The 25054-nt window shown below is 37.9% G+C and overlaps 1 long non-coding RNA gene across 3 annotated transcripts in view; it reads right to left on the bottom strand.

The window, feature by feature from the left end:
- Positions 1–3532: 3532 nt before the first annotated feature.
- Positions 3533–25054, bottom strand: part of LOC113988355 — a 166443-nt gene continuing 144921 nt past the window's right edge. The window contains exons 4-8 of one of the 3 annotated variants that reach the window (XR_005564861.1): positions 20425–20570; positions 17767–17863; positions 13531–13780; positions 8165–8300; positions 3533–5604 (exon numbers count right to left, since the gene is read on the bottom strand). This is a non-coding gene — a long non-coding RNA (uncharacterized LOC113988355). Of the gene's footprint in view, positions 5605–8164; positions 8301–13530; positions 13781–15316; positions 17864–20424; positions 20571–25054 lie in introns of those variants that run through there. The other 2 variants (XR_005564856.1, XR_005564858.1) reach the window with 2 other exon arrangements.

The raw sequence follows: 25054 nt of genomic DNA, 5'->3' as shown, positions 1-25054 counted from the left end.
TATAACTTTTCAGACTTCCAGGTAGCCATTAATTTATTCTCCCTTGTTTCAGTCTGCATAGATCAAGAAATCTTTCACAGAGGCACAGATTGATTTGTAGAAGCTGAGAATTCTCAGCTTTTCCTTGTGTGAAGATGAATCCAAATATTGTCACTGAAATTTTCATTTACATGCCTGGAATGTTATGTTTATTTCATCATTATGTCTAAGGAAATAAATAGAATAACCAGATAGAAAATGACAACTGAAATTTGAGAGCTGACTGGTCCTCCTCTGCCTGAGAATCCCACCTGGAGGTATTTTTGAGGAAACATGGAGACTTCATTTTTCTCAGGTATAGTGGCAGTTTCTCAAAGTCTTTATCTTCTTTTGTAACTGCAGTAAAATCTGATTCTAAACCCACATCTGATTAACATTAGAACATTTTTATCTAGTATTTGTATTCATCACCTGTTTCAGTAAGACAAATCCATTTATTTTGCTCTTCCAAAAATGATGTGGTTAGAAAGTTACATGGATTCCTCTCCCCTCCATGTTACTTAGTTCATGTTCATGCAGTGCTGAAATACAGAAGATATCAATAGTCATACTAAACTCACATGATCTTGCTAGATTGAAAGAACAGGTGTCCAAGAAATAACAGTCCAACTTTCAACTACCTGGTGAGGCACTGTTTATTTAAGAAACTCACATCTGTCTTAAAAATGTGCTTATATCTATATAGGACTAATGCTCTTGAAATCCATCTTATTTGAGGTCTGCATGCAATGTTCTCTGATCACTCAGGTAAGGAACTATGGTTCATCATCTTTTATTGCTCACCTGCTTCAGAAAGGCTTCGTGATGTAAACAGATTCAAGAAACAGAAAAGCTTAAGATTAAGGTGGGTTTTTTTCACACTGTTAAGATTTCATACCTGCTGTTGCAAAAGGAGCATTGTTTTATTTATTTTCCCACAGGGAATATTTATATATCATTAGGAGTTCACATTAGTTCTTTTCTCTGGTAGATCTCTATGTCTGATTTCCAAAACAAACCTAGTACATCGTGGGGATTTTTTGCATGTTGGTTGTTTGTTTTTACCTGTCACTCTAAACACTGCGTGGTGTTCTCATGAATAGAAACTCTCGATCTTTTGCAACTCAGAAAATTGTAAAAAGTACCATTTTTTACTTTGATCAGAGAGAGCAGCTTGCACAGAATGGACACAGCAGAGGATGATGCCCTCATGGTAATACCATTATCTGAACTGAGCAGTCAGGACCCCCAGCAGAAGGGTGCTGGTGGGTGGGGAAGGGTGCTGGGTACTGGTAATGGTGCAGAGTGCACTGGGACTGAACTGGGAGCCCAGTGTGAGCTCAGCTGAGCACAGCAGCCCAAGGCAAGGTGTGGGAGGCAGGTGTGAGGAGCTGCAACAGAGACAAAAGTGCTTACGGGGGAGGAGAAGGAAGGAAAAGCAATGAGGAGGTGGGGAAGTATGGAACAGTAGGAGCTGTCAAAAAGATATCTGAGCATGGAGGCAGAAGTAGAGGTCTGGAATTAAGAAATGGAGGCACAAATCTGAGGAAGAGGATGAGTGAGTTGGATCAGGAGTGGTAGAGGGGAAGCAGCAGCAGGTGTTCCCAGGCTGGAGAGCACAGGAGGCAGCCCAGAGGGGCTGGAGAAGGCAGTAAATCAAGAAGGAGGAGGATGCCAGGAAAGAAACCCAGGCAATAGAAAGTTTGGAAAACACAAACCTTGATGATGTTATGTATGTATCATATTGATACACCTCAAAAAGATAGATACAATAATTTCTATCAAATGCTATCATTTCTTTTTGTATTGTTTGAAAAACCTGGCAGAACCATTTCCTCACCTGTTCCTCTGACTTAGTACTGTTTTGAGGTGAATGAGTATTTTAATGAACTCATTTCTCTTTTAAATCATTAAATATATTCACACTTGATAATATGCATCAATTCTTTCTGTGGGGGGAGATTATTACCAGAAATAATGTGGTGCATTAGAATTGCATTAGAATGTAGATTTAGGCCATATTTAATTTCCTCCTGAGCTCCGTGTTGTGCAAGAAGTGTACAAAACAGATGTAGTCAAAGGTAAAAATTGACAGAATCAGCTTGTGCCTGCAGGGGTCAGCAAAGAAGCTGCACAAGATCTGCCCCTCTCAATCTGCTCCGATTTCATTTGCTCTGTGGAGCACAGTATGCTCTGGTAGAACCAGCACACACATTCTGAATTAATCAGTCGGCTCAGCATTAATAATTCAGTGCAAATTATAATAAGCTGATCTGCAAATGTACTTTTGAAAGTCAACGTTAGAGCTCTCTTTCACTTTCAAGCCGCAAAAAATCTAAACCTTAGTGGGAAAAGATGGAAATCCCTGAAACCTGTGGTGTTATACTCAGAGTCAAACTCAAAGTGTGACCTTGCCTGTTCTAATGAGTCAGCAACCTGATGGAGAGAGGGTGTAGAATAGGATCTTTTTCCAAAAAAGGATGTCTGGTGGTGTTGGGTTATCTGAGCTTCATGTGGAATACTCTGCCTGCACGAGGATTTGAAGATAGACCTCTAGCTCTGGGAGATAAGTAACATTAGTCATAATGGAAGATTAATATTTTTTCCCTCAAAGGTAAAAATCTGAGAATCTTTGGTTACATTTCAAGTACGTTCTCACTACTAAATGGGTTTTTCTTTAACTTCAGCATTTCTGCAAAAGAAAAGTCTATGTCAGTAAAAATTCTCTGTCAGGAAATAATTTGTTTCTGACCAACCTTAGATTTTGTGTGTTTGAGCCAACAATAAGGAAGGGAAACTGAAACCTGGCCAAAGAGGGACACAGTTTTGTGGTTCCCACTGGGCAACAAAGGCACTGAGATCAGCCAACTCAGCTAATGACCAGTTGAAACTAAGCATTTCCTTTCAGGTCAGCAAATAGAATAAAATATTTCAGAATTTTCACATGCATTTTTTATGATTTTTTTTTTTAAATGCGTAGAATGGATACAGCAATAAAAATTAATTCATGTTTTATTAAAAACATGTCAAATTCCAGGCTGATGTGACAGATTTCTTTTTTGGTCACCTCTGTATCAAGTGTGAAAAAATAACTCAGAAGGTAAATTATTTCCAGTTGAGCATATTCTGGATATTAAAAAAAAAAAAAAAAAAAAGAGAATATCTATACTGAGGAATCAGAAAATTACACTGAGGACCATTATTCTTCTCTTTCTTGGAGTGCAGTTCTCAGTATGAACCACCACTGATGCTCTGGTCCCACCTGTGAAGCGAAGAGGCCAGTGTCCTCCATCCAATAGAAAATATTCCCACTTATGCATCCTCCTTCAGCCTTTTCCTTTATTTTTTCAACAGCTTGGAGTTGGTGAGCTATTCTAGTCCCCAGTTTCCTTTCAGCATCACCGTTGCCTAGTGAATTGTTCCCCAGCCAGTATTTTTGCAGTTTATTCTTCCTGCCCAGGTGTTAAACTTTACAGCTGTCTTTATTGAATGGCATCTTATTTTTTTTGTCTGCAGTATTTTCTTAGTTTGCCAAAATCATTTTGAATTGTAGACCTGTCTTCCAACCTACTTGAGACTCTTCTGTGCTTAGAGCCATTTGTTATTTTAATAACTGTATTTCCTATACCATCATAGAGTTTGGTAATGCTTTTTATAATTAAGGTGTATGTCAAAGTAATTTATTTTAGTCATTAAAAAAATGCGAAAAGAGAGGAGAATCATTATTCTTTTGGTAATAACACATTCAGATAGTCAGCAACACCTATTTTAAACTAAGAAATAATCTTTCATTCAGGACCCTCAAATCCCCCTAAGACTTCCAGTTGCAATGTAGCCTGGAGCAATGGAGAATAAAGCTCTCCCAGGTTAATTTGCTGTGTTGAGCACCATGTGCTGCAAATACAAAGGCCCAGTCTTGGTTGTCCCACGGGAATATTCGATAATGAACTCAATCTGTGTCACTAATAGCAAATAAACTCTCTAAAAGAAAATGAAATTTGATTGCCTTCAATTCCAGGAATACAGAGAGGTTTGTTTACCTGAGTCACACAGTTTCTGGTCCCTAAGAATGAATCTAATAATTTAAAGCCTTTGGACCTGGACTCCAATGTACTGAATTTTCCCAAAGGCTCTGTGCCTAGCGTGACTTATATCCAGTATGCTTAGCCAACGGGAATTAGAGGGATTTAATGGATCCAAACCCAATATACAATCAATGCCACAGGGCATTTTTTCCTCTCTGAGGAGATACTCACCGACTAAAGAGACAGGATAGCTGCTATAAAAAAGTGTGTGGACACAGCAAGCTGAAATAAATCTCACCCCAGACATGTCTTTTCACACAGTCACCTGTCACAATGTATTTCCATATCCATGGGTACTTAGATGATTTTCAAGCCTCGGTTCTTTTCGTAATAATGGAGAAGTGGATTGAGAGCACAGCAAATAAATTAAATTAATTATGTAGGAGGCAGTGAAATATGACTAAATGCATTGGGATCTTGTTGTTCCTGATGATGCATCTGAATCATTCACACCTTCTGAGCTATTCTGTTTCCTGGTGGACACACTCCTGTGAGACAGTTCAGTTCAAAACTACCTACGAGAAAGTATATGCTTGGGTAAACCTAATTTAGAAAGCAGTAGCAATTATTATGGAAGCTTGTTTATATTTAGATTGTTGTTATCATGCACTCAACTTATAATGCCTTTGGACCAGGACTGGATTTGTTTTATGGGGATTCTGAATCTGTAAATGCTGTAATCAGAGTTTCCAGCCTTTGCTTTTGTACTACAACAGATACTAAAGGAGAATCTTTAGTAGTAAAACGGTAAGAGAAGGTTCCATATCCTCAAAGAAGGTCTCTAAAAACAAAAACAACCCCCCCAAACCAACCAACCAAACATAAAGGAATTAAACAAAAAATACAGGTGAAAAAGATGTATGCATTTTAAGAATTTATCACTAAATATCACACATTTGAATTTATATATTTCACAAAGTTAAAAAAAAAATCTGTGCAGTAGTTGTCCCTAATTGCATCATTTTCTATGGTACTGAAGTGTTTGTCACACTGTGTTTGGCTTGTGGGAGCAGTAATGTCTCAAAGTTAACAAGTAGCTGTTCTCCTTCCTGCATAACTGAGCTGAGGAGGACATAAAACACATAATCCCAGTTTAAGCTCCAGAATTACACATGAACAATAATGTTTCCAGTCTCCTTTCTACAATGTCACCTGTGTTTTCAGACCTATCTAGAGCCAGGAAGTGACCTGTTTAAATTAGGGTCACTGCTCCCTTCACACCAGAAACCCATGGTTTTAGTGCTGTTGCTCTCATACATTACTTTATTGTGTTGTCATCTCTAATATTGCACTGAAAAGTTGAATGTGAGCTGAACACTTAGTAATGCCCAGGCTTTAGGCTCCAGACTAGTAGAGCTCTTTGATTTCGGATCTTTTCCTGTTGAGACTCTTCCATTTCTAGTGGCTCCTCCTTCGTGCTTTTGGCACAGACTTGGGTGACTTTCAGTCCCACAGGCTGCAGACTTCCTTGGGTGCTAACAATTTGTCCCTTATGGGCCACCTAGTAATCGAAATAACACAGATGTCAGGGGAAAAAAAAAAAAAAGGAAGAGAAAAGAAAAAGATAAAAAATGAACTGTTCTTTGCATTAAGTAGCTCAAGAGAAAAAGAAAGATGGATGAAACAGCGTAAACAGATTCACATCCAATTTTCAGAATGTGTTTCTTCATCATTAAAATGTAACTTGGACAGAATATTCCTGTCCCGGGTGTGACTATTTTGAATTAGGGACATCCACTGTCATCTTTTGGGGTCATTTCTCTGAGATTGTACCAATCTTTCATCCTGTCTCTGCTTCAAAAGACTGGTTTCTGCAGATTTTTTTACTCTCCCCTCCCTTTCTTTTTTGGTGTGATTTCAGACAATGACATCTTCAAATTTCATCCATCTTGTCATACTAACGTGTTTTCAGTCAGATGGGTACTTAAGGTTGTTTGTTGTTGTTTTTTTTTAATCCTCTGCTGTTCCTATGCTGGTAAATAACCAACTTGACCCTGTTGGCAGTGTTCTTTCCATGTTGATGAATTCAAAACACAGCCAATAATTCTTGAATTTTGCACAGACATTTTCTGCAGTCACTGCAAAGACCCAGGAAGCAGATGAAGGCACTGTGAACCCCTGACAGACTGGCAAAAAATAATTCAATAATCTCCTTCTGCTAAACTGCTTTCAGGCAGGTTTTTCCTGAAAGAATTTTCTCGGCTGATTGAGGTTACTTTTGGGTTGCCAAGCATTGTAGCCAGGGTTCAGGCAGCATAAAGCTTCTAAACATTCATCTGGTTTCTAAAAGATGTTGTAATTGTGTATTATGAGCCAAATCACTATATTCTTTAATATTTAAATGGATGCTATTTTAAGCTGTAACTGAACAACAAAGTAATTTAAATTCTGCTATTTCTCACCCATCTGTGTGCTTGCTCTACATCCAAGGAAATTTATGGATCTCAAATCATTTTTCTGTAGTGCTCTCAACTCATATTTTTGAACCTATGATGTTTTCTGCTAGCTACACACATTCATAGTCCTTTCTCTGCTGATATCCATCTGACTCTGAAGTGCAATTATATTGTATTTACTGTTTGCAAGTATAGAAAGTCTGTATTGACCCTAGTGTGACAGAAACCTATCATTGGTACAGCAAGCAATAAATCTTGGAGTTGGAATATGTCTGCTTTAATCTTCACTGTAATCAATTAAGCTCTGAGGTTAGAACTGCTAAGATTTAACTCAGCTGGCTGTTTGCAGAAGTCTACAAGCTGTCTTTTCGGAGGGATTGGTTGTGATATTGGGATGCATTAGAAGAAGAGTAAATCTATACACAAGATCTAAACTTGGGCACAAGCTATAGTATGATGGTTGAAGTATATGGATGGGTAATGTATTATCTGCTTTTTGATGAAAAGTCAATAATTTATAAGGCTTAAGAATATAAGCTGATTTTTAGTTTGCACAGAAAACTTGTATACATGTATTACTAAAGTTCCACATAACTTATTTTTTTGTGGGTTTTATTTAGCAATTATTTTTAATATGAATAATGACTCATGCATTAGTCAGACTGTTGATTTGAAGGTTTACTGTGTAGTAACACAGTTCCTGTTACTACTTCCACTTGTGTTACTCATTTTTAATTTTTTTTTTTTAATGAAGCCTCAGAAAGTTGACTTTATGATCCTTCAGTGTCTGGCACTTCAGAAATAACAGCCTGCAGATGCCATTTAGTTTTCAAGATACTTAATCTCAGAGCCTCAGGAAAACATGAAGCACTTCCTCAGAATGGTAAATGTGATGATATCATTGATTTAGCCATTCAAGCAAAGCACCCATGAGCCAAGAGCTTTACAAAATGCTGCTGGAGGAGGCATTGGAAAGTGTCAAACTCATGGCAAAGTTCAGACCCAAATCCCCCCAGGCCTTGCAGTGCCAGTGTCAGCTGTGACTCCTGCTGGGGGTGTGTGGGTGGCCGTGGCAGAACCGGCATCCCCACAAACTTTGCAGTTCCTCTTCAGTCCCTCCCTTTCCCAGCACCATCCCTGGCTGATGGGAGGCTGTGCTGTTTTCCCCCCACACAGGCCACACTGTGCACTCACTGAGCTGACCCGTGTGGGTGGAAATCTTTCTTCTTGATGAGCTGGTCCCTCACAGATTTCCTGTATCTGTGACACAACCTGAATAATAAGAGGTTTTTTCTTATCTCTCTGCTCAAGCCAAAATGGAGCAGAGGATGCCACTGCTGTGGGGAATAAACTTTTCTTCCCCTGTGAAATATGGAAAGAGTAAAACACTCCAGGTGTTCATTTTTCCACCCCCATACAAGTCAGGCACTGTCAAGCCTGAGTAATAGACATCACCTCCTGTTTGTTAGAACAAGGAGATATTCTATTTTTTTTTTCCCCCTAACTGAATGGCTTTTCATCAGAAAGCAAAGATCCATTTAAAGTGAAAAGCTGTTGTGGCAGCGTATTAGTTCCATCAAAAGTCCCATAGTGGGCAATAGGGAAAAAGACAGCAGAGCCCATCCTTCCCCCAGGCAGCCAGGACCGTGGGGTCAGGGCACTTACCTGACATGGGAAGTGCAGTCCAGCTTTGCCTAATTTAGAAGGAATTCATGCTGGATGCATGACCTTAGTGTCAGACTCCTCAGAACGTTCCTTGGTGCAGGATTCTTTCAAAATCTCCACATGGTCCTAGTTCAAACTTCAACATTTTTGCAAGAAACAAAAATAGTTTATTTTTCTGCATGCTCTAGCATTGTGTCTCATAAGGAAGAAATTCAAAAGAATAATACTCTAAAAGCTGCTTTTTCCCCTTTGTGCCTTTTTTGCCCCCCAAACATCACAGAAGAACCAGTTTGAAGTTTTTTATAGAGTCTGGCTCATTCCACTGATTTTAAGACACAATTAATCATACCACCAGTTAACATTACACATTAACCATCATTTCTAGTACTCAAGGGTGTGTGTCTCTGTATCACATTTTCCATCAGCCACAAATAGTTGGCTGATCTTATTTCAATGCATGATTATAAAAACACAAAAGTAGCACATTTCTTAGTTGGATAGACATGTTGCTATTTATGGATTTTTGGTCATGTATATTTATGAGTTTCTAAAATTGTACGCCCAATTTCAGAACTTCTTTAGTGTCCAAATCTCATGAATTATAAAGTAAATGTTTTAACATACATGATTATTAACTGTATGGAAGAAAAATTATAAGTAATATTATGACTAATTTCCAGTGGCAACTGATAAATTGTCTGCATATTTATTTCTTGTGGAAAACTCTGACTTCATGGTTTCATGATTTCCATGTAGAATATTTATACCCTTAACAAATAAGGAAAAACTTATTTGACACTTTTAAACTCCATTTACTTGCCAATTTGAGAACTTGGTCTTCATTAACAGAAAAATGTTTTTGTTTTTCAGTAAACAAGGTAATTGACCTGTCACTTAAAAAGTGATAAAAATCTCCTTGCCACTATTTCCACATCTCTATTTTTTCACTTATAGACTGATTTGTATTCCTCACTTTCATGCATCTTCACTCAGATACATCTTAAACTCAAGCCTTTAACAGTGTCATTTAATTAGGAGAAGTAGATATGTGCTGGCTTCTGTTTTGTTATTCTAAAAGTACAAAGCTAGGTCTTTTCTAGTTATCTAAATACAGCTGAGGTGGTATTTCTTTCTGAGTAGAGTCTCTAGTGTCTGAGGAAGGAAATCTCATGCTTCAGCCATAGTAAATTCAGTTTAAAATTCACTCAGCTGCGAGATACAAAGGGCTCTGGGAGGACAGGATGTGGAGCTGAACTTGGGGATCCAATTTGGGGATGAGAGGATGTAAAATGGATGGAAAGTTTCAAGGTCTGAAGAAAATAAGGTACAATCAGGGTGAGAATTGTTGCACAGTGTTAAAGTGGTAAGAGCCTCAAATGAGTGACATGTGTAGAAGCTTTACTTTTTTTCTTCTAAAAACTTATATAGTTTAAAAAAGGGGGGGGGAAGCTTAAAAGGTCACTGTTGCTTATTTTGCAGAATTGAGGTTAAAAGCAGTATTTTAAGCAAGGTGTTCCCCAGAACAGTTACAGAGACAGTTCCCTGTGAGCCTCCAGCCCCACCTGTGGATTATCAGCCAAAATATCCTGACCAACATTAATAATTCTAATATTCTTAAGCTTTAGAGGTAAGACTAGGGAAAATTTCTTGCCTGAAAGTGTGGTCAAGTATTGGAACAGACTGCCCAGGGCAGTGGTGGAATCACCATCCCTGGAAGTGTTGAAAAGCCAGGTCAATGTGGCACTTGAAGATGTGGTTTAGTGGCGGATATGGTGATGCTGAATTCATGATTGTACTTTATCTGGGAGAACTTCAATGATTCTACGAGAGTGAAATGGGCTCTTGGGACCACTATGGGCAAAGCATGAACACTTAGGCTCCTAAGAGCTGGCTTTAGGTGCTCTCTCTGAATACAAGGCTGAGAGTCTGACAGCATGATTTTGGTCACTGCCAGATTTGAGCAGGAAGAATATTTAAATTCCAGCACTGCATCTAATTTTGATGGAAATGATAGTTCCAAATGTTACATCTGGCTCTAAAGAACTGTAGAAGTTTCTAGAAATTTTTTACTTGAAACAAAAAGTAGTGGAGGTTCCCTCAAGGAATCAAAAACAATGTAGTCTCCTTAAACCTTTTTCACTGCAAATGCTAAGTTGAATTACTTGGGTTTCCTGAAGGTAAAGAACATATGCACAAAGAGAGAGAGAGGCTGAGCTGTTCTCTAGGATGATGATTTTTAATTTTAAACTCTAACAAACAAAAGCTGCTAGTTCACATCCTTCAGTAGAAAGATGTCTTGGCAGACAGAAGACACAAGACTGGCTGTGGTAGATGCTGAAACATTTTAGGAGGCAGTAGAGGTGATTGCCTTCCCTGAAGTGCAAGGAAAGGTCAGAGCTGCACACCGTGAGTGGAGAGACTGTCAGTCTGGAGGCTGGGAGAGTAGCTGTGAACTGCTTCACTTCAGCTCTTGTTTCATCCCATATGCAAGAGGCAGATCCTCGGGGTGAGTGGCCTGAAAAATCAAACTTCTCTACTGGAAGAGTATGATACCAGGGGAATAAAACTGTTCCTGCTCTGATTTTCTTGGCCAGGCTCAAATCTGGGGTGCCTGATTCCTTTGTAAAGCTTTTTATGTGACCTTTTGCTTTTTCATCTTCAGGGGCTTAAATCTGAAACCGATGTTGCAGGATTATTTTAGGTACCAACTCAGCAGAATTTTGGAAGACTAGTGGCAAAGCCACATTCACCCAGGTCACAGTCTGCAACCAGAAGGTGTCTTGGTTGTCACACCTAGAGAAGTTTGCTGGTCCCATGAATGTAGCTGGTGATCTTTGGTATTTTTAGTCCAGAACTTTCCAGATCCTACCCCAGAGAACATGAACTGTTGTTATGTTCACTGGAAGCTGTGTGAGGAACAGGTCACTCATCAAAGGAGAGCAGAAAACACTCTGCATTTCACAACTGATATATTACGTTCAATTTTTTTTCCAAATACCTATTTGTCCTGCCTCTGGCATCTACAGCAAATCTCTTCAAAGTAGGAAACTCTTTTGCCTGATCTGACATGCCTAAAAGAAAAGGCAAACTTTTTCTACTTTTTTGTTCTAATGGATACAAGTTATAATTTGCAAAACAGTCACATGGCACACTGCCACGTCAATCAAGCTTTTTAAAATGAGATTTGTTTTAAACACTGCTTGTTTAAATCTTGTGTCTACACAGGCCTAAACGTCTATGCTTTCAATGAAATTAATAGTTGTCAAAAGAACAAAACACGTATTATCTGTTTCTTGCACTGGTTTGAGCAATAATGAATACTGTTAGAAAGGAAGACTCTGGCAGATATGACAGACTTGGAGTCTTGTTTTCTTGTTTTTTTTAAATCACATCAGGAACACTGGATATGAATTAAAACTTGTTATTGCATGTGGAGAGAATCAAATGTCTTGCAAAATTAAAATCACCTATTTTAATTTGTCTTTGTTTCCACAATTTTGGGAGAAGAGGGGAGCATTTTCTCATCATGAATTTTTTTCATTCACAAAATGAAGTTTTGTATGAAAACAACATATATTTGAAATTGTCAGAAAGATTCAACCATGAAAAAAAGATTTTAAATGTGTGTCTAAAGAATTTTTTGATTTATAATACAATTTCCCAAAAATCTGTTGTGGAAAATAGTTTTTCCCAGAATTGCCAAGGGAAAACCTGTTCCCACCATTCAACTTTAACTGACTCTTTTGCCTGATCCACAGTCTCATGAAGTCATCTGGAACTTTTCCATTACCCTTTGTGATGTTCTCACTGATGCTTCCAATTCCTAACTGGCTTCTCTCTGTACTTATTGCTGAAAAATCCTGTGCTGAGTTATGGGACACTAAGCAGACTGTGTTGCAGATTAGATATTTTCTCTCACCTTTGGGTTCAGCTTCAGAAGTGTCATCTTTTTTCTGTTCTAATTTTCTTAACTCCTCAGAGCTTTAATTCAGCTGCTAGAAGTGTTTCCCCTTTTTTCCTCTTATCAGATTACTTTCAAATATAAATGCTGTTGCCATATTTGATGCTATCTCAAATTTCTTTTTATATTTCTTTTTAGTCCTTTATCTTTTTTTTTTTTTTTCTGAAATCTTTGGTGAGTTAAGAGCCAGTACAAAGATAAATTATTTAGGGCACCTGGGTTTGAGTTACAGTGGGCAGATATAAAACTCAGTTCCATTTTGGGGTCTAAAAATTACATTTACAGCTAACCAGGATCCTTGTTCATACATCTGAAACCAGGAAAAAGCAAAGTTTAGCCACTTATATCTCATAATCTGTCTCTCATCACTGTGATTTATTATCGAAGTGGTAATTCACTTTAACTGAGAGTACCTATGCCTGAAAGTCTGAAGCTCAGCACTAAAGTAGAACAATGGCAAAATTTGTATCCAAAAGCAATAGTCTAATACCCCTCACTAAATCAAGGAAGGAAGTTCAGTCAGGCTTCTTTTCTTCTTTTTCTTACAGTGACTTCTGAACTAAATGTTCTGCAGATTCTGGGTGGTGTGTTGAGACTGATCACCAAATGACTCCACACACTCACAGGGTGTGTTTTTGAGTCCCTTGGAGTAGCTGTGGCCCCTGCCTGATTTAATCCACTCAAGCAGGTGAGGTTCATGCCTTCCTTGTAAAGATTGCCCTTGTAGACATGCACTGCCATTGTGGAGTGAGTTCCTACTGAATGTTATCAGGGTAAACCGTAATTTTTTCAGTGTAGAGAATGAGTTTTAGAAATATGATTCTTTTTAACCCCTGTAGCAGTCTCCAGACTACTACAGTTTGTGCCATTTGAAATTGCTACTGGATGTCATTGGGCTCGGACAACTCAGTCATAGAGGGACTATCACTGACATTTGTGATCCTGAGATGCCATGTACAGGCTTTACATACACCTAAAGCTTATTGGAAACAATATGTTTTCATGGACTTCAGAGAGTTAAACACGAAACCACACAAGCACAAACAAAATCTCAACACTGACTTGTTCTGGAAACAATTACAGACGAGTCTCTTCATACAGAGTGATGTCCTTCTTTTACCTATATCTGAATATTCAGCACTAATCTTCTTACTGCTTATGCCTTCCTTAAAACTGTGTTGGAATATGTGAATATTTGAATTATGAACGCATGAATATTATGTTAAAAATTAACTCAGGATAACTTGTCTGTGAAGATGTGTCATGAATGTAAGCTGATGACAAGATTAATTAGCATCACGGCAAAATGTGAAAGATGCAAGAAAAATAGGTTAGGAAAGAAAGTAAAATTAAAAATACAAATAAAGAGAAAAAAATCCTCTTGGACCATTTCGCAGAAACTAACCTTAGATGAACCACTGGATCCATTAATCTTGAGTAGATGAAAATTGTTGGTACCAGCTGGCAACTAAGCAGGAGTCCAACAGGATTCTTGTCCTGCTTGGACATTCACAATGCAACCTCTGTATGCCTTGGGCATGTAGCATAAACATTTTTCTCCTCATTTTTCTCCACAAAGGCAGATGTAGATGTCCTTTATTCCACTGCACTTCAAGTTCAGCTCAGAGTTTGGCTGCAGTTGCTTTTGGCTCAGCCTGTCAGAAATGGGATTTCTTTGGTCAGGCCATTCAGTTTTGCTCTGACTTTGCTCTCTATCATGATCACCAATGAAAAGAGGTCACATAGTACCTGGATGTTTTCCAGGTACTTTGGAAATCCTTTCTAATCCCTCCTACAAGGTAGACAGGAAATATTGGAAGGAAATACAGTGAAATGTCTACTTTGGAAGAAAAAAACACACCAGTTTAAGATGACAAGTTTAATTAATACAACTGAAAAATTTGAGAGAGGTAAGCAAAAGGTCAGGAAATAGAGAGAAGAATAAAGTAATGTTATTATGTATTTAGGACTCTGGAAAACAACCACAACTCTACTTGAATATATGTTGATTTTCATATCCATTAACTCCTTTGCTTTATTCACTTGTTTACTGATTATTCAACTTTTTTGTGTACCCAGATAAGTCAGAGAATCATAGAATCATTTAGCTGGGGAAGACCTCTGAGACCATCTAACCCAGCCATTAACCCAGGTACTATCACACATCATGTGTACTACAACATCACCTGCAATGTAAAGTGATTGCTCTTAATAATCTTCAGAACTGCTATCCTTTTTTCTCTTTCCTCCTCTCCCTCCACTCTGACATTCACTGTTGCTTCTTTTTTAAATTGCAGTCATACTTTTTGCAACTGCTTCATCTTTTTTAAAATATCTGGCTTCAGGCTGGTGCAAGTTTTATTTGTCATTCATTTCTGGATATTAATCATTCCTTACAAATTACCATTCTAATGCTAGGTGCAGACATAGTGTTAATGTCTCCTGTAATTTTTCTGTGATTCAGGAACATTTACAGTCTTTAACTATTCCTAGAGGGAATATTTGAAAAGAACTTAGAGCAGTATAGCAAATTAAATACATGAAAACTTCCAAAAATATTGAAAACATAATTTGCCTTTAAGTATGGTGACTTTTGTGTTATTCTTCTTAAAGATCTTTTTTCTTCAAGATGTTGTAGACTTTAAGCCACATGGAAAAAAATTGCCTGCTATTGAAAATATCCACATGGCAAGCATTTGTTTTAGCCCATGTCTGGAGTTGCCTCATGTTTCCATCAAGCTGGTGAGGGGACTACAAATCACCTGCATGCAGAGAGCAGCACAAAAGGGACTTGAGAAGGACACACCTGCCTTCCACTGAAATTTTTCCTCTGATTTATTCACAGATAGAGGAGAAATACTTCAAACATGTCGAAGTCCTAGAGAGACCTTGTCAGTTCCCTAATCTATCAGTGTCCTCGGAACAGTGATGAAGATCATCATGAGCACAACTCCTGTATTTACATTCAAGAAGCCACCTAAGAGATGACAGATATAACTTTATTACAGTAGGTCATTTGCCTTATGTGATGAATTGAGTTCCCTTTTTCTTCCCGTTCTCATCTTTTGTCCTTTCTGAACTTCAATAAACCAAACTGTCAGTGGTTTTCCAGAACATATTTCTCATATTTCTGTTCAAATTTTCTTTTTTTTTTTCCTTCTTCTCTCTCTGTTTTTTTTTTTTTTTTTTTTTTTTTAGTATTTTATTTTCAGAGACTAACTGACATAACTGGATGCTGTGAACTCACATTTCTACAGTATTGTTTCTTATAATAATATTGATAACATTGACTATGAGATGCACAGAGAGGATAAGACTTGGACTCATATTCCCTGGGTATCCAGGGACAAGCTACTGAATATCTTTGACTGTGGAAAATTAGGAATTTCTTTTCTGCTGAGCCTCAAATCACTGAATAAATGTCTGTGAGAAAGATATTAGTATATCTGCTACTGAAAATATAACTCTCTCTTTAAAACATGATAAGCTCATCTGCCCTGTGACAGTGGCTCGATTTGACTAATTTTCTCGGCCTAATGTTTTTATTTTTAATGCATCTTTTTTTGTTTGTTTTCTTTATTTTCCCCTCCTCATAGCTTTTTCTCAAAACTGAGAAAATATTTACTGTCTTTTCTTTGTCACTTTTTTCTTGTAACCTCTGTAGTATATAATAGCAATTTATGGAAGAAAAGTAATTTTACTTTCTTTTTTTCCTCCTTATTTGGTTTGTAATTTGCTTAGACATGTTGTGGAGTCAGTTCAGTGTTCAGCAGCTAATGTAAATGCATGTGACAAGAGAGACTTATGACAATTTGAGCAAAGTTTCAGCGTCATTGTATGCAGTATTTCACATTTTACTTTAGCACAGCTGGGCTGAAATATTCTCCAGAGTGCCTTGCAGTTGTTTATTGTTTGCTTGTTTTTAGAAAGACTTGAACAACACCAGAGAAACAAGGAAAAATTGAACCCTACTTGGTTCAGATGTCTGTGTATCTTGAACTGAATCCTGTGCGTTTGAGATGCTTTATTTTATTTTTAATAGTACACTCAAGGAAACGATAACACATATTCTTAGATGCTCTCAGAGCTTCCAAATTCACGAGGGTATATTTTCCCTCTCACTGCTTCTCCTTATGTGCTCTGATTAATGCAGATGTGAGTTATGCATCAGCATCAGGGGGAGAATTTTACGGCAGCTGCTGAGGCGCAGCGAGGCTGAGTGGGTGTGAGGAGAGAATAAACAGCAACTTTCCATTGGGAGTTCAAAAAGGCTGAGGAATGTGTCTAGAGAAAGCCATCTCATCTGTTCTGCCCCATTCAAAATCACAGACCAGGCACCTAAAATAATACACATCATCAGAAGACTGATGAAGGACCGTTGCGGCCCTTATCTGCTCTAAGGAGGATATGCATTGATTTTTGTTTGTAGGTAGAAGAATTCTCCAGACTTAAAAAGCCAAGCAGTCTGCACCGTGGAAAAGTGAATCGAAACAAGAGAAACTACCTTGGTCTGAGAGGTGGGCATTTGAGACTTGGGGGGAAAATGGGAGTTGAAAATGTAATTCAGAAATATTTGGAAATGTATGTTTTTACTGACTGTCAGGAAGAATCTCTTCAGTTCTTCCTAACTTTTTTCCATTTGTGGTTTTTCCCACTATTTTGAACTTTCTGAAAGCATGAAATGGCTGTACAAACATTTCAGGAGTGACTATGGTAACTTCTTTCTTCAGTACATTTCTTTATGCTTTTAATCAGCTCTAATGCAGAGCAACTGCTACTGTGAGCAAGTGCATAGTAGTGAGGATAGTGAAATATAGCAGGAAAAATAAAAGAAAAGGAAAGGAAATTATTTAAAAGACAAAAAAGAGAGTAAAGAATATATCTGGAAACTTTCATAGAATCATAGTACACTTGGTGTTGGAAGGTACCTTTAGAGGTCTTCTGGACCAAGCGCCCTGCACTGAACAGAGAAATCTTCACCTAGATCAGGTTGCTCAGAGCCCCCCATCCAAATGACCTTGAATGTTTCCAGGGATGGGGCATCCACCACCATTCTGGGCAACCTGTGTTGGTGTTTTACTCCCCTTATTGTAAAAGACTTCTTCCATATATCTGATCTAAATCAACCCTCTTTTCATTTAAAACCACTGCCCCTGTCCTGCCTTAGTGCAAAGCTCTGTCAGTGAGCCCTGCAGGCTCATGAGCAAAGATCTTCTTGCCCTTTTGAGAAAGGTGAGTCCCTTATTACTGGCAAATACACATGGAAGAGTTTTATATGTTTATGTGTTTTATATGTTATTAAATTACGGATGAGTGGTCAGTTTTCACGGAAACATGGAAATTCCTCATTCATGAAGTCTGATCCTCTGCTACTGGGAGAGGATCTTATGTCTTGCTCATGTCTTCCTCAAGTTTCACTGTGTAGTGAAGGAGTCATCTGGTAGCTTATCCCAAGAAACTATTCTTCTGGATCATCATGGCAGGACTTATTTATCCACACAGCATCTGAAGTCTGATACCACTGGTGAATACAACCTTTTTTTGCTGTCCCTCTTCTTCCAATGACACAAAGGCTGACACAGTGGCCAGGAGGCAGGATTGGTAAGGAAGGAGACAGGCTTGGATGTAGAAGGTTGCCCACCTTTCAAACTGTAGCTGTGGGTGCCTCTGGAAGCATATAAAGAGACATAGAGGTGTCCCTGTACCCGGCTATCCCTTGGAAGGAGCTTTGGGAAACCCTGCAAAGAAATAATACAGTCATAATTCAGGACACAGATGTTAATCTGAGTAGTTAGCAGTACAGTCAGACTCTTCCTAAAACAGAAAACTGGTGTATAACTTTTAAAATTTTTAGCAGCAAACCTGAGGTGCTATTTTGATGGGAAAACAGAAAATAAAATTATTGTTCTTTTTAACGTTGAGCAGTATTTTATACACATGTCTCAATTCATTTAAAGGAAAGAGGGCAAAAATCAACATCCTCATTTTCAGATAGGAAAGCCAAGGTGCAAAACAGTGAAATAGCTTGTCCTAGTTTGTGCAGAAATCTGAGTGATCCCTAGTGATCATTAAGGAGAATGCAGCCTATTCTGGGCTAATGAGGAGAAAATATAAAATGTTCTGGATGTGGCTGAGAAAAGATCAGACACACTTTGTGAAAATGGGAAGCTTACTAGATATTATACAATGTTCCTGAGTCAGTGGTGTGATAGAACAAAGTCAAGTAAAAAAATCCTTGATTTGGGAATATTAGTTAAATTAGGAGTGTGCTTTCAGTAATTAGTGATTGGGATATATTAGAAAAAAAAGTGCAGTCAGTTTATAACCATGCTAATCTAACAGTTCAAATTTAGGGTTATGCACCAGTCTAGACTGATTTATCACAAGTTTCTTTAATTAATGTGGAGCTTTTTTTTTTTTAAGTATTTCTGTGTTCCACATATCTTAACTTGGTAGAATTAGTAGAGGATTCTATTAAGCCGTGACTTTACTAATGGAATTTGATGGCTCAACATCTCAGTGTGCCCAGTTTTCACTATTTGTTCTGCTTCAAAATTTGACATGATCAGTCAGATCTGAGAATTCTAATTATGCAGTGAAGAAATAGACTTCAAGATTTCAAGTCCCCACAGAAAAAGCCAGTGGGTATGTAATTAAGAAAGAGAAAAAGGTCGACCTACTTTTTCCGTTTGGTCTAAACTTCTGCTTGATCTATCTTTATTTCTTTCTATTGATCTATTTATCTGCCTATCCACTCTGTCACTAATAATCTTGACCTTAATTTTTGTTGATTGATCATTTAAACTAATTTCTAGCCTGAATGATGATAATTTAATAATGTGAGCCAATTAGAAGTTAAATAGAATCAATAAACCCTTCTGTGACATCACTGAGAGAAACATTGAAGTACCACTGTCTCATTAGCTCTTTCAGCATTTTATATTAATATTTTAGAGCTAAAGTCAAATGAACATATTAATAAAACTACAAGAATGATTCATAACATGTTGTTACTGTTTAGCTATCAACTTTTTCCAGCTTCAGGGAACAAAAGCCAAAAACATCTGTTGTTTATTCAACCTCAGCAGGCATTCTTCATCTAATCAACATCTAGTATGGGAAAAGATATGTTTGGCTTATCACTTCTACTTTGTACCCTAACCCTACCCCTCTCACAGGCAGATGCAAATATTGTATTCCCAATGAAATCAAATCCTGCAGTCATGTGCCTTCAGGTAACTCACTTGCCTTCATAAGATTTTGGCTTTCAAATGGCAAGTGGTGGTTACTCTGTCTTTTGTACAACAGCTTTTGCCAATCTCTGGTGCCTCCAGTGAAACCAAAAGCAAATTAAATACCCAGAAAACAGTTCTGTATCCTGAAAGAAGCAAGATTGTGACATATGTTTACAGATATTTTTAAGAATATTCTCCTTAGCTTGGCATGTATCACAGGGAAAGGGATGCTGCCACATGCTTGCAAAGAGTTCATCCCTCTTCTTCACTGAACACCTTTGTGGAAAACCTATTTTCGTACTGATTCCCTGTGTATCTAAATGAGCAGATAAATACACAACAATATACGAAAACCTAGCAGAATCTGAGTTCTCTTAGGTTATCTCTTGCAGTTTTACCTCCCTTTTAGTCCTAGATTAAAAGTTTCTTTGGTCTAACCATTGCTTGTGTTAGATGAATTCTAACTATGGTTTCCCACAGGCTTGAGTACAATTTGTTGTTCCTGCCTCTGGATGGTGACAGACAATTTCTGCTGGCCCATATGTAAGTGTTAATATGTAAGGGTACATTAACACTGCTGTAAGCTTCTTGTTTGCTTTCCTGTAAACCCTGTCAGATGTGACTCTTCTGCTTTGGAGTTTATGTTGATTCATTTCATTGCCTTCCTGATAAATCAGCCCTAGGAATAGAACACACATTATTATGGTTTTAGACAATAAGCTTCTGTGAAGGTGCTAGATATTGTCCATGTGCCATTGAGCAGCCAAAATAATCCTTCCTCTAAAATCTTTGTAATTCTTTGTAATCCTCTTCCTGAATTCTACTTTTCCAGCTGGATGGACAGTGTAGTGGTACTGAACTGCCCCTGAACAGGTTCTGATTTAGGGTTGTTGGTTTTATTCTGCACATGTCCCTTCTCTGTACCAGAACTGACTAGCCCTCCTGGCTGCTATGTAAATCCAGATGTTTGCCACATGAATAACTCTTAGGCTGTCTGAAAGCCCATGACACAGAAGGGGGTGGATACAGCATGCCAAGTAACAGCCTACTGCAATCCTGCTTACCAATTCCTTCATTTTGGAGAAGAAGATAATGCCAGCAGCCAGGCCCACAGACATTTGCCCAGCAGTGCTCACATCAGTGTCTGCAAGACACAGCCACCTCCTGGCTCCAATTCTTTTACACTGGATCTTTTCTGAGTTTCAGTTGTCTGAATTGTGGATGGGATGAACAGAAGAAGTGAGAGGCACAGCAGCAGCACAGCAAGCATACATGCCTTTCCCCCCTTCAGGAACCCCCCAAGCCACCTCAAAAACAAGCACTTAGGGCAGAATTTTAACAGCCACCTGCAGTCAAAAAAGGCAAAGACAGCACTGGACTGGATGAGGGGATGAGAGAGAAGAACAGATGGATACAACAACAACAACAACAATCCAGATTGACTAACAAACTCACTGGTGAGGAACAGTGACATTAAGGAGATCTGTTATGGAAGAGACAAATTTTTGTGACCCAAACTTCCAAATTAACTAAGTCTCTATTTTTTTTTTTGTAGACAAACTTTTGCCTTAAGGTCTCTTGAACCATGGCATGGTCTGTATTCACCCTTGCAGGGAAAAAACCCAGAAAACTGCAGTTTCCTGGGACTCTCCCACAGTCAGAGGAGTCGATGCATGCACACACAAAAATTGTGTTTCATATTCCTTGTAATATTCTCTCATAATCAACCATCTTGCAAAACATCCCAGATTCAGATTCGAAGAAAGAAAAGATGTTAGAGAGCAGAAAAATGGGTTAGAAATGAAGGTTGTGGAGGGAATAGAAATTCTAAAAATAGAAAACTTGGAAAAGTCCAGCAAAGAGTAATAGTAAGTAGATGGTAGTTTCCCTTGTACTGGAATGAGAAAAAGGAAAGAGGAATCTTTACCTATGTTGCAAAGATACACCCCTTTTTCCTGGGTTTTCTGGGTTTTTTTGTTTGATTGGTTGGGTATTTTGACAGGAGGTATTTGGTTTGGGGTTTGTTTGGGTTTTATTTTTCTTTTTAATGTGGAACAAAAAACCTCAATAAATAAAAGCAGCACATAACTTCATTTGGAGGGAGGTTGTTTGTTTGTTTGGGTTTATTCACAACCTATTCCACAAGTTGAAAGTCAATGCAGTTCAAAATGAGCCCTCCATTTGCAGACCTATAATCTATATAGTTTTACTCTTTTTGCCTTGCTCTAAAAGCTGGGTCAATGGAATAGATTTCCTTTAAGAGCAAATGATGGTTGTCCATTTCCCTTCCCACCAAATCAGTTATAATTTTAATTTTCTTTTCATGTAGGCTTCTTTTTGCATTATTGCTAAACCTTGATGTGAGTAGATTTGCAAAAAATGAAATAAATTATCTGGAGACTCATTTAATGGACTCCATTCATTAATGATAAAAAGCATTGGATTTAAGTGTCTTAATCAGTAGAGTTTACTAATAATATTTAAGAATTCTTCCAAACATTCATTTTTTATTATTTTTGTAGAGAATTTATGTTTATATTAAAAATGTTTTGATGTAATTTCATTTTGTTACTGTTCTACAATTCTCTTTTTTCCCTTTATTTTGAATTTTAGTTTTCTCTACCTTATGCTTAAAAGAAACCATAGTTATTTAACTGGCAGCTCTTCAGAGCTTAGAGACTAAATTGCCTTGGAAACTAGAAGTTTATGTCAGGGTAATGGATTTCAGTTATTTGACAACTCAGCAATCTAATGATATAGTGACAGATATAGTTCTGATTAAATCTAAATTTATTATTGGTTAAAATTTCATTTTACAAGACTAAAATAATGATTAAATATCAAATTATCTGTAGATTTTAATATTTTTGATTTACTCATCATTCCATAGATACAGATAATAAAATAAAAATTGTTGCAAGAGCTCATTTAAAAATTAAAAGAAAGTTACATATTGAAAATCCAATCCTGAATTTTGCATGGGACACATTTAAACTGGGTTATAAAATATTACATATTTAATCTCTCAGAGAAAAAGCTCCCAGTGATTATACCCAGGTTGTTCAAACTCAGTATTCAAAGATGATGTGAAAGCATCTGGAGTACTCCTGTCAGCTAAAAGGACAATAGAACTCCTACAGCACAGCATGGGCAGATCTTTGGTATCAGAAATTGTACAGAAATTCAGCTGTTGCTCTGCATCCCTGGAGTCAGTGCTTTGTGCAGGATCTGTAGGACTTTCCCTGCCCGTGCTGGGCTGCAGGATGTTGAGGGTTATCAGTGAGGCGTCTAAAAAAATCCATTTTCCCTCCTGCAAAGTCAAAGCACTGCTCGTGGCAAGAGCTGTGAGGAGGAACAAACCGGGCTGGTTTCCTGCTGCAAGTTGAAATTCCTTCATGGCAACCAGAGAAACAACAAGACCAAGAAGTTAAGCAAACTTACCTGGGAATCTTGGGGGAGAGGTGGGAAAGAACAAATATGGTTTGTTCTAATGTCCAAGGAAACAAACAGGCAGTTCCTAGACCAGCTTGGGGATTTTTGTATTATCAGAGTACTGTTTGATCTTATTTGATTTGCCCAAGCCACAGGTTTCTCTGAAAGGAATACCTGTGACTGAAGGCACAGTTTGTGCCAAGGTTTGATGGCAACTTTGCATTTTAAAATTTTCCACCACACTGTCAAAATTTTAAAATTTATTGGCCCTGCCAGGGCTCACTTTCTCCAAGGTGAAACTCTTAGCCAAAATATTTGTGCAGCAATAATCCTTCTAGCTTTATGCTCTCAACATGCAGTTCTTCATCTGGGCTGGGGATTACACAAGGATTAAAACAAATTTTAGATAAAATCATAATGTAATGTAAAAACTGCAGTTCCTGATTTGGATATGCTTTCATTGTTGCTGTCTATTCCCTTCAACTTTCTCTTTCCCCCATTACAAATTTAAACCTATGTGGTATTTTATTTTTTTTCTATGTTTCAATATGGTACTATTAATGTTTTAAGGTTTGATTAAAAGGTGAGTAGTGTGTGCAATAGAAAAGGTTTTGGAAAATGTCAATTTAATTCATGTAGCATATACACTCCTGGACTCCTTTCCAATATCAATTCTATGTAGTTTTCCTCATAAACATTCACAGAAATCACTCTTTCTTAGCTTTAAAACCTGACCCCAGTCTTATCCTCTCATTAATGCTATTGGAGGGGGATTTTTATCTTTGTAATCATAACAAGCACTGTCATGGTAATGCCAGGTTCTATACAGTAAGAGGTACTCATTTATTGAAATGGACACCAGAATATGTGGGTTTTACACTCTTTCATAAATCAGAGCCCTCAGAGTGTTTTGCTCAAAATTTCCTCAAAATGCTACCTTTTAACAGAATTGAACATTGATAATTTTCTTTTAAAAAGGAGTTGAGATTTAGAAAATCTTGAGCAGGGTCTTCCAAGTTTAGTTCACAAGCAGTTGCTTAAACGTGAGAAATCGGGTTAGGAATGCTATATAACAAAATCAATGTTCAATGCATTACCTAAATCAAATGCAACATCTCAAGCAAGGGCTTCCTTTGCAAGTCTTTTGCAGGCTGTGTGTGACCTTTGGGAGCATCTGGGAAGCCCTGGCTCAAAGCTCATGGAAATAAAGGTAAATTATATTTTTCAACTTTGCTATACTGCCTATCATTTTCAATGAAGTTGAAGATGTGGCAATAGCATAGACAAGATAAAGAAAAGTTCTTAACAAATTCTCTTGTCAATACACTTTCCTTGGTTAAAATTCAGAGTGGCAAATGATGTGGAAGAACATAGCTCAGACGCACTGTCAGATAAACCTGGCCTGGGCTGTCTGTGTGCCAGCTGGAATGGAAATTAGACTTTTTTTTATCACTGTCTGCAAAGGAAACCTGTTTTTCCATTACTCTTATTTGGGTTATTTCCTGCACTTATCACTTGGAGGTTACATACGGAGCAGTAATGAAGAAATACACCAGCTATCAAGGTAGAATGCCAAAAATAGAAGTCTGAATTCAGATCAGCCCTCTGTCTGTCCTGCTTGCCAGACCCCTGCAAGCATATTACTCGCTGGGAGATGGGGGATAAATCTGAATGGTAATGATAAGATAAACTGAGTGAAGACTCTGTACACCCTTGCTCACGATCCATACCAAAGGTTAGGTAGCTGATGAATTCTTTGAGGCCAGGACTGAGAAGGCATGATGTGCAGTGCCAGACCTGCCAAACCAACTTGATTTTCATGTGAAAAAAAAAAATACAATAAAAATTTGCACATGATTATTATAACCCAGTAAGCTTTCTGGCTTCCACTCAGGTCAGGCTGATTCTAAGGAGGGAGCTCCCTGTGTGTTGTTACATTTCTGTTATAGAAACCACAACCATTCAGAGGAAGATTATATTAAAGAACAAACAGTGCCACCAGGTAAAAATAAAGGGCTGTTAAAATCAGGAAAGCAAGCTAGAGTTGTTTTCTGCACTTGACTCAGTCAGTTATGTTAGGCATCATGTTTGTTGCCTAAAACTGCATCATCTCCCCTCCTTCAGCAGAGAAGCTTCCTTGGGTGACGGTGCTGAATGTAAATGTCTCTGGGCTTTTGGGTTTCAATCAGCCATTAGCACTGCCTTTTATTTTGTCTGCTTAACATTTATACACTCAGGAAGGGAATACTTTCTTAGCCTAGC

The sequence above is a fragment of the Pipra filicauda genome, unplaced genomic scaffold, assembly GCF_003945595.2.
Source record: "Pipra filicauda isolate LSUMZ 115617 unplaced genomic scaffold, ASM394559v2 scaffold378_size695849_pilon, whole genome shotgun sequence".
NCBI classification, from domain to species: domain Eukaryota; kingdom Metazoa; phylum Chordata; class Aves; order Passeriformes; family Pipridae; genus Pipra; species Pipra filicauda.
The sequence above is the reverse complement of the archived record's forward strand: the minus strand, read 5'-3'. Positions and strand labels throughout refer to the sequence as shown.